This window comes from Tamandua tetradactyla, chromosome 17 (assembly GCF_023851605.1).
Source record: "Tamandua tetradactyla isolate mTamTet1 chromosome 17, mTamTet1.pri, whole genome shotgun sequence".
Classification (NCBI taxonomy): Eukaryota; Metazoa; Chordata; class Mammalia; order Pilosa; family Myrmecophagidae; genus Tamandua; species Tamandua tetradactyla.
Window position 1 is genome coordinate 257,983 of NC_135343.1, and position 14,401 is coordinate 272,383.

The 14,401-nt window shown below is 54.1% G+C and overlaps 1 long non-coding RNA gene across 1 annotated transcript; it reads left to right on the plus strand.

The window, feature by feature from the left end:
• Positions 1 to 493: 493 nt before the first annotated feature.
• On the plus strand, positions 494 to 12,065 carry LOC143661456 (uncharacterized). Its single transcript, XR_013164609.1, has 4 exons — positions 494 to 588; positions 1,163 to 1,277; positions 11,308 to 11,513; positions 11,963 to 12,065. It is a non-coding gene; the product is annotated as an uncharacterized LOC143661456 (long non-coding RNA).
• The last annotated feature ends 2,336 nt before the right edge of the window (positions 12,066 to 14,401 follow it).

Below are 14,401 nucleotides of genomic sequence, written 5' to 3' on the forward strand. Positions count from 1 at the left end.
ATGGTAACTTGGTGGCCCATGGTTAAGTGTTCAGTCTTTACTAAAGCCCAGTGGCAGGCCAAAAGCAGTTTCTCAGAAGGAGAGTAGTTATCTGCAGCAGATGGTAAGACTTTGCTCCAAAATCCTAATAAACTTCTAGACGTAATAAACCTCCCTGTCTAGACGTAATAACCCTCCCTGTCTTTGGCCTCACACAGTAGGTGAAGGTCTAGAGTGCACACTGCACTGTTTACCCTGTATTGTAACTTACCTCAGACCCAACCAGATTGACCTTGTTCTACATTTTGTTCTAAAAAAGAGAGGCTTGGTCTCTTTCTCGGTTTCTTTAGCGATTATTGTATGTAGCTATGGGAACTTTCAGGGTTGCAGCACTCCATTGCCGGGTCTTAGGTTTTCTAAGTATAGGTTCATGTATTCTGCAAATAATGAAAGTTGTATTTCTTCCTCTCCTATTTGGATGCCTTTTATGTCTTTCTCCTGTCTAAGCGCTCCAGCTGGGACTTGTGCACAATGCTGAATAAAAGTGATGACAATGGACACCCTTGTCTCATTCCTAATCTTAGAGGGAATGCTTTCAGCTTCTCACCAGTAAGTATGATGCTGGCTGTGGGTTTTTGATAAATGCTCTTTATGATACTGAAAAAGTTTCCATTGATCCCTACCTTTCCAAGGGTTTTTGTTAGGAAAGGATACTGGATTTTGTTGAATGCTTTTTCAGCAGCAATTGATATGATCATGTGATTTTGCTGTATTACGCCAATTGATTTTCTTGTGTTGAACCACTTTTGCATTCCTGGCATAAATCCTGTGCCAGTTTGAAAGGATTATGTGCCCTAGAAAAACCATGCTTTATTCCTGATCCAATCGTCTGGAAACTTTTAATCCCTATTCAAAATTATTATAAAATTGTATTATAGGGCAGGCCATGGTGGCTTAGCAGGTAGAGTTCTCACCTGCCATGCCGGAGACCCAGGTTCGATTACCGGTGCCTGCAAAAAAAAAAAAAAAAATTGTACCATAAAAAATTTACTTTGGAATCCCTTGATTATATTATATCCACGGAGATGTGACTCACCCAATTGTGGGTATTAATCTTTGATTAGAATATGTGACTCCACCCACTCCAGGTAGGTCTTGATTAATTTACTGAATTCTTTAACAGAGGAAGCACTTTGGAGAAAAACAAGAAGTCTGGAGAAAAAGGCTAGCCAACGTTCGCCATGTGCCTTGCCAGTTGAGAGAGAAACCCTGAACATCATCAGCCTTCTTGAACCAAGGTATCTTTCCCTGGATGCCTTAGATAGGATATTTCTATAGCCTTGCTTTAAAAATGGACATTTTCATGGTCTTAGAACTGTAAACTGGCAACTTAATAAATTCCACCTCCCCTCTTTTTTTTTTTTGCATGAGCAGGCAGCAGAAATCGAACCCAGGTCTCCAGCATGGCAGGCAAAAATTCTGCCACTGAGCCACCATCACACTGCCCAATAAATTCTCCCTTTTAAAAACCATTCCAGTGGTTCAGTGGTAGAATGCGCACCTTCCATGCAGGAGACCCGGGTTCAATTCCTGGGACATGCACTCAAAAAGAAACCATTCCATTTCTGATATGTCACATTCTGGCAGCTAGCAAATGATAACCAAGCTCATCCATTTTATTGATTTTCTCCAAGAATCAACTTTTGGTTTTGTTGATTCTTTCTATTGCTTTATTGTTCTCTGGTTTGTTTATTTCTGCTTTGATCTTTGTTATTTCTCTTCTTTCATTTGCTTTTGGGTTAACTTGCTGTCTTTTCCTTAAATTCTTCAGGTAAGCGGTTAAGTCCTCAATTTTTGCTCATTTGTGGTTTTTTTTTTTACATGGGCAGGCACCAGGAATCGAACCTGGGTCCTCTGGCATAGCAGGCAAGCATTCTTGCCTGCTGAGTCACTGTGGCCTACCCCATTTGTGTTTTTTAATATAGGCATTTAGGGCAATAAATTTCTCTCTCAGCATTGCCTTTGCTTCATCCATGTTTTGATATGCTGCATTCTCATTATCATTTGTCTCCAGATATTTACCTATTTCTCTAGCAATTTCTTCTTTAACCCACTGATTATTTGAAAGTTTATGAGTGCTGAATCATTACATTGATATTTCTTTTAGTCTCCAGTACCTTAGAGTAGCTAGAAATAAAAGCCTAAAACTGTGGAATTGTAACCCATGCCAAACCCTGAAATGTGTCTACAACTAACTGTTGTGATGTACTTTGAAATGTATTGCTTTTTGTATATATATGTTATTTTCACAAAGAGGGGGGAAAAAAGGAAGAGTATAATAGAGGAGATAAGATTGAACAAATCAGTATGACTGCTGAATCAAAAAATTGATATTCCGTTTGGTCTAGTGTCTCGGAGCAGCTAGAAGAAAAAAATGAAAAATCGTGGAACTGTAACCCATGGCCAAACTTTAAAATCTGTTCTATAACTGCTTGCTAAAATGTACTTGGAAATGTATTGCTTTTTGTATATATATATTATTTTTCAGGATTAAAAAAAGGTTACAAAAAGTGGGGGAAGAAGGGGGTGCAAGGATAGTTCAGTGGTAGAACTCTCACCTGCGGGGGGAGACCCAGGTCCAATTTCCGGTCCATGCAATTCCCAAAAACAGATAAACAAGCAAAACAACAACAAAAAAAAACTTCAACAAATGCTGCTGCAATAATGGGATACTCACATGGAAAAAATAATGAAATGTGACCCCGCCATACAGCGTAGAAAAAATAATAAGGGAAGAAGAAAAAAGGATGTTAGGGGAGAAAAATAAAACAAAGGGAGACAGGAGGCGGCAGCCTGCACTTACCCGCCCTGCCCAGCAGGTGGTGCTCCTGAGGCCCCTCCCGAGGCCCCTGCCATGGCCGCTGTGGCTGGACGAGGGCAAGCCGGCCCGGCTAGATGGACCAGGGCAGGGGCTCAGCCGACCCGCCCCCGGCCGACCTGCTCCCAGGCCCGCCCCACGGCGGACGATCGCTCGGCCTTCGGGGTCCCCAGGGGATCCCACCACAACCCGGGGAAGGTGCTGGGCACTGGACCGAGGGCAGTCAGCCCCCTCCTACCGCCGTCCCCTCACGGTGGCCCCCGCGGGGCCTCAGTCCCGACCCCCGAGCCCCCCTCGGAGCAGGGGTCACCCATTCCACTCCTCTCCGCTGTCTTCCCCGGGGACAGGTGTATTTTTATGTAGAAAACAGACTTGCAAGCAGTCGCGGTAGTGGTGGAGAGAAGAAAAGACATTGGATGCTTGCCGAGCACAGGTATTGTTCGGAGGTTGTGTCACTACCTGGTACTTTTGGGAGCAACTGTAGAAGAGCAGCCGTGACAAAGGTTGGTGTCCGGCAGGCACGTCCAGCACGCATATCCTGCCATCCTTCCAGGGCTTCCCTTCAGAGAGGTTTGCCTTTGAATTCGAGTGGGTTAGGGATTAAATTATGGCTTCCTGGCAAAGACTCTGCCTTGTCACCAACAGGAAAGGGGAAGCGAAAGTCTCTCCAAGTGGGGTCGTTCCGGAGGCCCCTCATCCTGCTTCCAAGCCTACCTGAGTACCAGCCCATGGAGTGTTAAAAACATGCACATTCCCATTAAGTAGCTGCACAGACTAGACCTCTGAAACATTCCTTTCTTCTTGTACAGAGAAAAGGCAAACAGGCTTCAGCTCTTGGCGGAAGAGTTTTCAGAACTCAAGTGAAAGTTTGGGCTTCGTATAGAAAAAGTAAACTACTTATAAAGAGAAAGAAGCACTAATAAAAAGAAACCCTTTAAATAGAAGAAAGAAGAACACTCTTCAGATACATACATGAAGACTCTTTTATTATTAAATTTTATTATTTTTATTATTATGTTTAAAATAATATTTAAATGATGCTGGGTCCTGGATGATCCCCAGGAGTCCTGTCCCACGTAGCAAGGAGGGCAGTGAGCTCGCTTCCGAGTTGGCTTAGAAAGAGAAGCAAAAACAGAGGTTCTCTGGGGGTGACTCCAGGCATAATTATCAGTAAGCTTAGTTTCTCCTTTGCAGGATTAAGTTCCATAGGGGCGAACCCCAAAACTGAAGCTCAGCCTATTGAATTGGTTGTCCCCACTGCGTGCAAGAATATCAGGAATTCCCCAGATGGGGACGTTGAATTTTCCTCATTTCTCCCCAGTCCCTTTAGGGGACTTTGCAAAACTTTTTTGTTCTCTGCCCAAATTACTCTGGGATATATCATGGCATCACACTAACTTGACAGCCCAACAAGCTCTCACGCCCCAGTCAAGGCTCCGTACATGAAGACTTTCCCCTGCTGTGAAGAAGGCAGATGGCCGGTGTGTGCATTTCTCTGTTATTCTCTGCTCTTTCGTCTGGCCTGGCCCTGAGGCCCAAACGTTGATTAGAAAGAACCACCCGACTGTTTTGGCACCTTTTACACCAGTGCCCAGTCACACCCGCTGGGCTCGTGGAAAGGGTGTCGCTGGAGTGCGTTAAAGCTCATCTGAGCTCACTGCTGACTTTTTAGTCCCCAGATGAGGGTCAGTGTATTTTAGAATATTCAAATTGAGGCATTTGGCCATGTTATCTCCTGTTTTTCAATTAAAGAAACTAGGCCTGGGATGCTTTCACAAATATCTGTGCAGTGAAAAGTTGGTTTTACCATCAAATATGAATAAAATTCTCTATATGTTTTCATTGTATTTTGGTTATCAGTAATTAAAATGTTTTTCTCTCCCCCCTCCAGCCCTTATTTATTTTATTTTATTTGTTTATTTATTTTGCTTTATCAATGGGGTTTTATTAGGTTACAAATGTGCAGTTCTGCCCCATATTTTTAATCTGCCAGCTGTTCTACGCCACAGGCCCTCCCTCGGCCTCCCACCTAGCGGCTGTGTCCCAAATCCGGCCTAGATAAAAGTGGTTCTTCCATCTTATGGAAATAAGAATACTTCAATCCTTTTTCCAGTTGTGTTAGGAGGGTTTTTTGGAAAATAATCTAAATGAAGGCTATTTTCTTCAAAGAAATGTGCAAACTCAGAGACAGGGCCGCAGAGACAGGGCCGTGGTCCAGAGCTGCCCATTAAAATGGCCAGCAGGAGGAGGGGCAGGAGGACGTTGCACAACAGGTTGGAAAATACTTTCCGGGGTCTCCGGGAGGGCCTGACTGTGCTCCCCACTTTCCAGTACCTTCCAGCTCTCTGCCAAGGTGGCCTCCCGCCCTGCCAGCTGCCTCTGACGCGCCTGCCAAGCGACTGCTCAGCAGGGGGGTCGGCACGCAATGGCCGAGCCGGGAGCTGCTGGCCACAGGGACAGGCCGGGCTCGGGGCTCCGGGAGACAGAAAGCAGAAGCGAATGCCAGGGCCCGAGAGCCCCCAAGAGCCCTGGGTCCGCGGCCCCGAGAGGCAAAGGGGCACGGTGTGGGCCTTTTGGAGCTGGCCACAGGCCACGGAGCGCACAGCAGCCCCCGGGCGTTCTCCAGCCAGGGCAGGTGGAGGGCTGAAGGCCCTGCAAGGCCAAGCCCAGGCCCGGGGCAAGGGACAAGGCCGTCCTTCTGTCCGGCCAGGTGTGGGGGCGGACAGAGGGGCTGCGGTGGGGGTGGCAGGGCCGTGCGGACCTCCAGGCGGGAGCGAGCTAAAGGGGACACTCAGGGCCGAGCCTGGGCTGGGCAGGCACCCGAGGCGTGTGGACCCCCTCCGTCTGGACCCTGGACCAGAGCAAGTGACCGGCCCCACGACAGAGACTAAGGAAGCAGGACAGCGATGGCTGCAGAGTGCTGACCACGAGCTGTGCACAGACTTCCCCACAGAGCCCTTCACGGGCACCTAAGGCCTGGACTTCACTTTGGGGTCAGGAGGTCAAAGTGAAAACAAATAAGGAAATTAATAGACGGGCGGGTCGGAGCCATGGTCCCTGTGCCCACGTTCCCCTTGGATGCCCCCGTGGCCGCACCCCCCCAGATGTTCCCCGTACCCATGCCACCCCTGAGCCCCTGTGCCCACGTCCCCACTGGTCCCCACCCACCCCACGGCCGCATCCCCCCTGGACCACCCCACGGCCGCGTCCCCCCTGGTCCTCACCCACCCCACGGCCGCGTCCCCCCTGGACCACCCCGTGGCCGCGTCCCCCCTGGACCACCCCGTGGCCGCGTCCCCCCTGGACCACCCCGTGGCCACGTCCCCCCTGGACCACCCCACGTCCGCATCCCCCCTGGACCACCCCACGGCCGCGTCCCCCCTGGTCCTCACCCACCCCACGGCCGCATCCCCCCTGGACCACCCCGTGGCCACGTCCCCCCTGGACCACCCCGTGGCCGCGTCCCCCCGGTCCCCCCCAGCGCCAGGCACATGGGGGCCGCAGCTGCTCCCTGCTGTAAATTGTGGGCCTCCCCCACCTTGTTGTGCACCCCCCACTCTGGCAACCCCTCTGAGGGTTGGCAGAACAAACCCAAGCACAGAAAAGATCAACACAAACATTTTCTTGAGAACAGGGCAGAAAAGAAACTTTGAAAAAGCCTGGGGATGACACTTTACAGAGAAGAGGCTGGATTTGCAGGTGGTGGGTTCCACTTTTTCCCTCTAGGTGTCTGTGTGTCCAAAGTTTCTTAATGAGACTTAAATTGCTTTTAAAATAAGGGGGGAGGGTGGGAAGCAAGCATTGCATTTAAGAGAAGATAATTCCATGAACTCAGGGAGGGAGACTAAGGTTGTATCATCAGACACTTGACTTCGGTGAGATCCATGTTTTCAGAGGATGCAGTAACGAGAGCAACAAAACACATTGTTGTTGCAAAATCACAAAAACCCATTTCAGTCACCCCTTGGCTTCCCAGGCCAGGGTCACACCCGAAAACACAAGTTTCAGTTGACTGTGTTCAGCAAATTAGAACTACGAGGCGAGAAAAGACGCACGAAGCCCCTCGTGGTTCGCTGAGAGCCGGCGACCCCGGCCGTGTGCCCCGGGCAGGCACCTTGGCCACCGCAGCTCTTAAGGGACCTTTGGGTGGCACGTCCCCACCTGTGAGGCGTTTCCTCGCGTTCACCCATCGGGGGCGTCCTGTGGGGCCGAATCTGACAGGGACTTGGATCCAGACCACAAAGGGCAAACGTGGAGCTCTTTTGACTCAGCGGTAGGAACCAAATGTTAGAGGGCGAAGACCTGGTCAGACCTTTCGCAGGAAAGCTGCCCAACCATGTTAGGAGGAAAAAGCAAATTCAAACCGCAGTGCGACGCTGCCACACACTCATGGACGTGTTGAAAATTAAAGGAAGTGTCAAGTGTCAGCGAAGCCGTGGGAGGACCGGTGGCACGCTGGGCATGGGGTGTCACCTGCCGCAGCCCGGGAGCCGTGTAGCCGCTGCCCTCTGCAGCCAGACCCACGCGGGCCTGGGACCCACAGTCCCACTCCAGCTCCCTAACCGAGAGACGTGAAAACGGAGCCCACACAAGCACCCCAACCTGCGCGTTCCTAGCAGCTTCATTCATAGCTGTTAGAGACTAGAAGCAAAGCCAGGGCATCCCCAGCAGGGTGCGGGAAGTGGGGGGCAGCCTCATGGCGGGCAGTGACTCAGCCGCAGGCAAGACCTGGCCAGGGACAAGCCCTGCGTGGATGAGTCTCAGACACGCGGCACAGAAGCCAGTCAGGGGGCCATGCCCGAGAGCTCCCTTTCTAGGGACTCCTGGGGACTCCAAGCCGCGGCGGCAGAGGCAGCTGTGGTTGGGGCGGCGAGGAGGGGAACCATGCCCCCGCAGGAGCGAGGGACGGAGCTGCTCTGTTGTGGGTAAGCTGGTCCATGGAGCTGACTTTAGAAGGAAACAGTGTGTCGTAACTGTGACTCTGTTTAGGCAACTATCTGTACACACACACACAACCAAGTCATGTGCCTGGGTGCACACCTACGTGCAAAGGAAGAGGTCCAGCCAGCACTATTCTCGTACAAACCCTGGTTGTTCAAATATTGTGGAAAGCAGCTCAGAGGAAGGAAAAGATGGAGCTGCAGCAGCATTCCAGGAAGCCCGTGGGAAAGGAGGACTCCAGCCAAGCTCTCCAGCTGCCCATGGGGGTCCCCAGGACCCAGCAGGCAGGCCCCAGGAGGAGACGGGCAGCAGGACGGCCATGGGGAGCTGCGGCCACGCATTGAGGGGCATTCGACGCTTTGGGTCCCAGCAGTGAAGTCAGCAGCTGTCTGGGTCTGACCTCGGAAGCGGGAATAGAGAGCAGGCCCTCTGCCCCTCGCCTCTCCCCCATGACTCACCCCCATGCCCACCAGGTTGGTTCTTGGAGTGTTTCAGAATGCTAGAATCCAGACCCCCAAATTCTGCATTTTATCCCCAAAATATGAAGCATGCAAAGGTCCTGTAAGCCATCTTTTAACAAGCAGAGACTGGGCGCATCCAAAGGGACCTTTGGCTCTGGAGGGCATGGCAGGGATGGGCACTGTTTGTGATGAATCAGCATGCAGCTGAAACTCGAAAGTGCTCAATTTCCCTCAAACAGCTCTTTTTGGTCTTGGCTTATTTTTTTCTTTTCTGTTTCTTTCTTGGCTTTAGTTTTGCCAATGTCTATAACCAACCCTCACCTGCTGACATGCCACCAAAGATGCAATGTGGGCATGGGCCAGGGTGGGTGGCCAGGCCAGAGGCCAGTGTGAAAAGCCCCAGGCCGTGCCCATTGAACAATGGAGAGGCTGCACTAAAACTCACACCTAAGGACACTTCCCGCTTCTCTCCAGCCTGAGTCTTGAATGCGAACACTGTCCGCGAAGCAGCCGCTGCCAGCCTGGGCCTGGCTGGCTTTGCCCACTCACCGTTCCTGAGTCCTGAGCTCAGGTGGCGTCTCAGCTATCTCCAGGCCACCAGATCGGCAGGCGGGAGTGCGGGTGGGGGAAAGAGAGACCCCAACCCGTTGGGAATGTGAGCACGTTCCAGGAGCCAGGAGCTGGGGAACTGCAAGGGTGCCAGGCAGACTTGGAGTGCAAGGGGTGCACGCAGCGTCCAGGAGTGCATGGGGCGTCGGGGGGTGCACGGACTGTCTGGAGGTACATGGAGCGTCAGGGGGTGCACGGAGCATCCAGAGGCTGCACGGAGCATCAGGGGGTGCACGGATCGTTGGGAGGTGCACGGAGCATCGGGGGGGTGCACAGAGCGTCCAGGGGGTGCATGGTGCGTCAGGGGGTGCACAGAGCATCGGGGGGTGCACGGAGTGTCCAGGGGGTGCACAGAGCATCGGGGGGTGCACGGAGTGTCCAGGGGGTGCACAGAGCATCAGGGGGTGCATGGAGTGTCCAGGGGGTGTACGGAGCATCTGGGAGTGCATGAAGCGTCAGGGGGTGCACGGAGCGTCCAGGGAGTGCACAGAGCGTTGGAGGGTGCACGGAGCATCTGGGGGTGCACGGAGTGTCGGAGGGTGTGCATGGAGCATTGGGGGGTACACGGAGCGTCCAGGGGGTGCACGGAGCATCGGGGGAGTACATGGAGCATCAGGGGGTACACAGAGCGTCCAGGGGGTGCACGGAGCGTCGGGGGGTGCACGGAGCATCCAAGGGGTGCATGGAGCTTCGGGGGGGGTTGCATGGAGCGTCAGGGGGTGCATGGAGCATCATGGGGTGCATGGAGCATTGGGGGGGTGCACGGAGTATCCAGGGGGTACATGGAGCATCGGGGGGTGCACGGAGCATTGGGGGGTGCACGGAGTATCCAGGGGGTGCACAGAGCATCCAGGGGTGCACGGAGCATCTGGGGGTACACGGAGCATCCGGGGGTGCTGGTCCCACAGCCCAGCCCTGAGAGAGGCCCATGGGCCTGGAGGCTGCTGGGCACGTAGGAGGCACAGGGTCAAGGCCACAGCCAGGCCAGCTGCCCACAGCGAGGAACAAGGGACATGGAGTGACAGGCCTGAAACAACCATGAAATTAGTGAACTGTTGGAGTGGACGTGTGAGAGGCCAGGCTACGCTTTCTGCCCCAACACGAAATGAGGGACTAGGTTAAGACTTAGAAACACCTTCACTGACTGTGGAGCTGCCAGAAGTGGTCACCAGGGGCTTGGGTGGAGCATGGGGGCCCAAGGGGCCCGGGAGCCCAGCCTTCAGCCAGGTGCAGCTCACATACCACTCCCAATTGCACAGCCAGAGCCTGCCCTCTGCCCTCAGATCCCACCTGTTCCATGACCACAATTTCTGACTTACGTGAGCACTTCCCCGGACCATCACCCCGCCTTCCCTGGGCCATCACCCCGCCTTCCCAGGCCATCACCCCGCCTTCCCTGGGCCATCACCCTGCCTTCCCAGGCCATCACCCCGCCTTCCCTGGGCCATCACCCCGCCTTCCCAGGCCATCACCCCGCCTTCCCTGGGCCATCACCCTGCCTTCCCAGGCCATCACCCCGCCTTCCCTGGGCCATCACCCCGCCTTCCCCGGACCATCACCCCGCCTTCCCTGGGCCATCACCCTGCCTTCCCAGGCCATCACCCCGCCTTCCCTGGGCCATCACCCCGCCTTCCCAGGCCATCACCCCGCCTTCCCTGGGCCATCACCCCGCCTTCCCTGGGCCATCACCCCGCCTTCCCAGGCCATCACCCCGCCTTCCCAGGCCATCACCCCGCCTTCCCTGGGCCATCACCCTGCCTTCCCAGGCCATCACCCCGCCTTCCCCGGACCATCACCCCGCCTTCCCTGGGCCATCACCCTGCCTTCCCTGGGCCATCACCCCGCCTTCCCAGGCCATCACCCCACCTTCCTCGGGCCCTGCACCCCACCTTCCCCAGCCCTGCACCCCACCTTCCCCAGCCCTGCACCCCACCTTCCCCGGGCCCTGCACCCCACCTTCCCTGGGCCTGCACACGCCTCCACCACAGCATCGTGACCCTCTCTCACAATGAGGAATTTTGATCTGTCTTTCCCCAAAACTGAGCTGCTTGAGCCCAGACACCAGCCCCTGCTCCCTGTCCCAGTGCCTGCCGGGAGTCGGGTCAGCAAAGTTCAGCCCTGCTCGGTGGGGTCCAGGGACCCAGCTCTCCTGGGTCATCCGATGTCCATGTCAACCAGACTGGCACAAATCAGCACCCACTCGGACGCCTGCGGCCCCTTCCTCCTCTCCACGCCGAGCTGCCGTGAGGCCACAGGTGGATGTCGGGCGCATCCAACGCGGAATTGGCTCTAATGACCACTCAGGCTTGGGTGAGTGGCCCAGTACTCTCCTCATCAGACAATCCAACTTTTTAAAACAGTCCAGACTATCCTGTAACAAAACTAGTAGCTTTAAAAGAGTCCAGCCTTCAGAAGCAAGTCAATTCTTCTCAATTACAGATTCTTCAGCCAACCGTCCACCTATATGTGGGAAAGTTTCCTTCTTGAAAAATGTAAACTGAGGTTGGACACACTTGTTTACGCCCCCCTCCCCTGATGGAGCTGTGATTTCCAAAAGGGCCAAACCAGACCTCGGATCACCACAGCTCGTCACTCTCATTTTGGGGGACAAACTGAGTTCATGTCCCATGAGAGAGGACAGAAAGGTAAGCATGTTTCTATACATAGATGTTATCTTTTTAGTGTCACAATCTAGGAGGGGCCTTAAAAAACAAATGACCAAGTTTAATTATTGCCAGATATAATAGCTTCAAAATAACTCTCTAAGCACAAAGCCATCATTTGTGAGGCTATCCTGGCGCTCAGTCAGCCTGCAGGTAATTCAGACGGCCGCGGATGATGAATATTAATTAGAGAAATGCAAAACAGAATTCTTCCAAAGCTGGGTGGGAACAGTTCTCCGAGTCTTGGCTCCATTATCAAGGGTCTGCGTCCATAAAATTCCTGTCCCTGTGCCCTGCGTGGGGGTGGCCCTAACGTGGTCACCGCGTGGTCAGGGGGGACTAGGGCGATTTCAGGACAAGGCTCCACCCCAGCGTGGCGGGCGCTCGCACGTGCTCCTGAAGGCGGCAAGTGTTGTTTTCCACTTTCCCAGGTCTTTTCCTGCACCCAAGGAGAGGCTTCCCGCGCCCCGCCCAGCCCTGGCCACCCTGGAGGGAAGGAGGCAGTGGACCAGCGTGGGTCGGCCCGAAGATGCCCATTTGGGAACAATTCAGCGGAAGTCGGTAACCATTACCAAGCACTTCAGCTCTAAATCTGTCCACTAAACTGTATCTTTCAACAACTAGATTTGTTTTTCTTTTTTTCTTTTGCATGGGCAGGCAGTGGGAATCAAACCCGGGTCTCCAGCATGGCAGGCGAGAGCTCTGCCACTGTGCCACCATGGCCGCCCTCAAAAGCTATATTTTCATCTTAGGAGATCTATTTGGTTCTATTTTAAATCTGCCTGGTTTAATTTTAATCCTTCTTTTATTTCTTTAACTGCTCCTGCGTGGTTATGTCCAGCACCTCCCTCAGTGTGTGGCCTTAGGCAAGTGACCTGCCATGTCTGTGCCTCAGTTTCCCATCTGCGAAGTGGGGCCCTTGGTCTCCTGCCCCCTGTGGGGCTGTGGCTACCTGAGTGCTAAGTGAGAACCGAAGTCCATCGGGAGCCCAGGCAGAGAGAAGTTGACCGCAGGTTGTCCCGCATCAGAGGAGCCAGAGAAGGAGGGCGCGGGGGTTCGGGGGCACCTGGGCTCAGACCGCGGCCAGGGCCTCACTGGTGTCTCAGTTCTGCTGGCTGCTGGGGTGGCCTGCGGTGAGCTCATGGTGACGCGGCTTCACATGGGGGGGACTCTCATCTGTGGGAAATGGGGGGGGCTCATCTGCAGAGGGGGCTCGTGGTGCCTGTGCCAGGGGGCAGGGTGATGCCCCTTCGGGTCCCGGGCTGAGGCTCCACTGGGGGCAGGCGGGGTGGGCTGGGGGGCGGGGGAGGCTCCCCCTTTCTTTGCTGAGAGGCTGGAGCTTATTTTGAGGCTGTTTAAGATCTGTGCGTTTTAAGGCAGGAGGACCCCACAGCGTCGCTTCTCAGCCAACTACCAAATGCCAAAATGAGCGTGTCACCCCACAGCCTCGGGGGCTGTTCGCCGAGGGAGCCACGGAGCCACGGAGCAGCTAAGTTTTAGGAATCAAACTGGTCATGCGTCAGCGTGTTCACCTGTCGGACAGGAATGCGACAATCTTGGTCCAGAAAGTTGTGTCCGTGGCAGCACACCTTCAGATTTTCCAGAAAGCCCAAATCTCTACTGTTTAGTCTCACAGCTCTCATGTGTGTTGCCCATTTGTCCAAGCACCTACTCTGGTTTGATCTTGTCCAAATATAGTCACCACATACGGTCCTGGCCTTCGCCATGTTTCCTACACTGCCGTGTGGCTCATTAACCAACCCCTTATGATTGTAATTTATTCCCTGACAGGTTAATAGGAAGGAGGAACAGCCGAGCAGGCCCAGCCCGAGGCCCGGGGGGCATGGGCACACCCAGGCCCTGTGTGTTTTGGAAACCTGGCACCGTCTGCAGAGTTGCTCTCCTACGCGGTAGGGTCGCTGGGGCCGGGCGCTCAGACCCAGGGGCCCCAGCGTTTGCAGTTGTTGGCGGGGATGGGGGGACGGCGCTGCTGAGACATCACACAGAATGCACAGGGAAGGACCGTGCTGGTGTTTGGGGGGGGGGCACAGCGAGGGCCAGGGGGGTGTCTGCAGGGCCCGTGGGGGTCAGTGGGGCCTGCGGGAGGGACATTTGGGGGGAACAGCTTGAGTTACGTTCAGAAGGATTCAGGTGCAGATTCAGCCGGGAGCTTGTCCCAAGCCACCTCCAGACCAGCAGAGACCCCCAGGCCCCTCCCTGGGCCATCCTGGTCCCCACCTTGACCGTGTGATAGCCCAGGAACCAGGTGCCTGGTAAAACCCCACTGGGCCCTCTAGAAGGTGCTTCCAGAAGCTGCCCACACTCCGCTCGGGAACAGCTCTTTAGGGTCCTCCCACCGCGCCACACTCCCTGTTCCAGAAAACACGTCTTGCCTGTCCCGAGGGCCCTGCCACGCCAAGCCCCCCTTAAGCTCCCACAGCCCACCTCCCTGGCCCACCTGCCCAGATTCCCCTCCCAGGTACCAGTCACTGCTCCAGAAGTGGAGAGACAGAGAGGAGAGTGTGAGTGAATGTGTGTGAGGGTGTGCATGTGTGAGTGTGTGTATGTACATGTGGGGTGTGTGAATGTATATGTGCATGTGAGTGTGTGTGTGTGAGTGTGTGTGAGAGTGTGAGTGAGCTGTGCATGTGTGAGTGTATGTGTGTGCATGAATGTATGCATGCATGTGTGTGTGTTGTAAGTGCATTTGTGTATCTGTGAATGTGTGTGCATGTGTGAGTGTGTGCATGTGTGTGAGAGTGTGTGTGTGTGAGTTGAGTGTGTGAAGGGAGACAGAGAAGATCAGAACCCTTGCCACTTGGGCTGGGATCTGGGAGGATAGCAGCATCCACTGGGACCCATGGACAGGC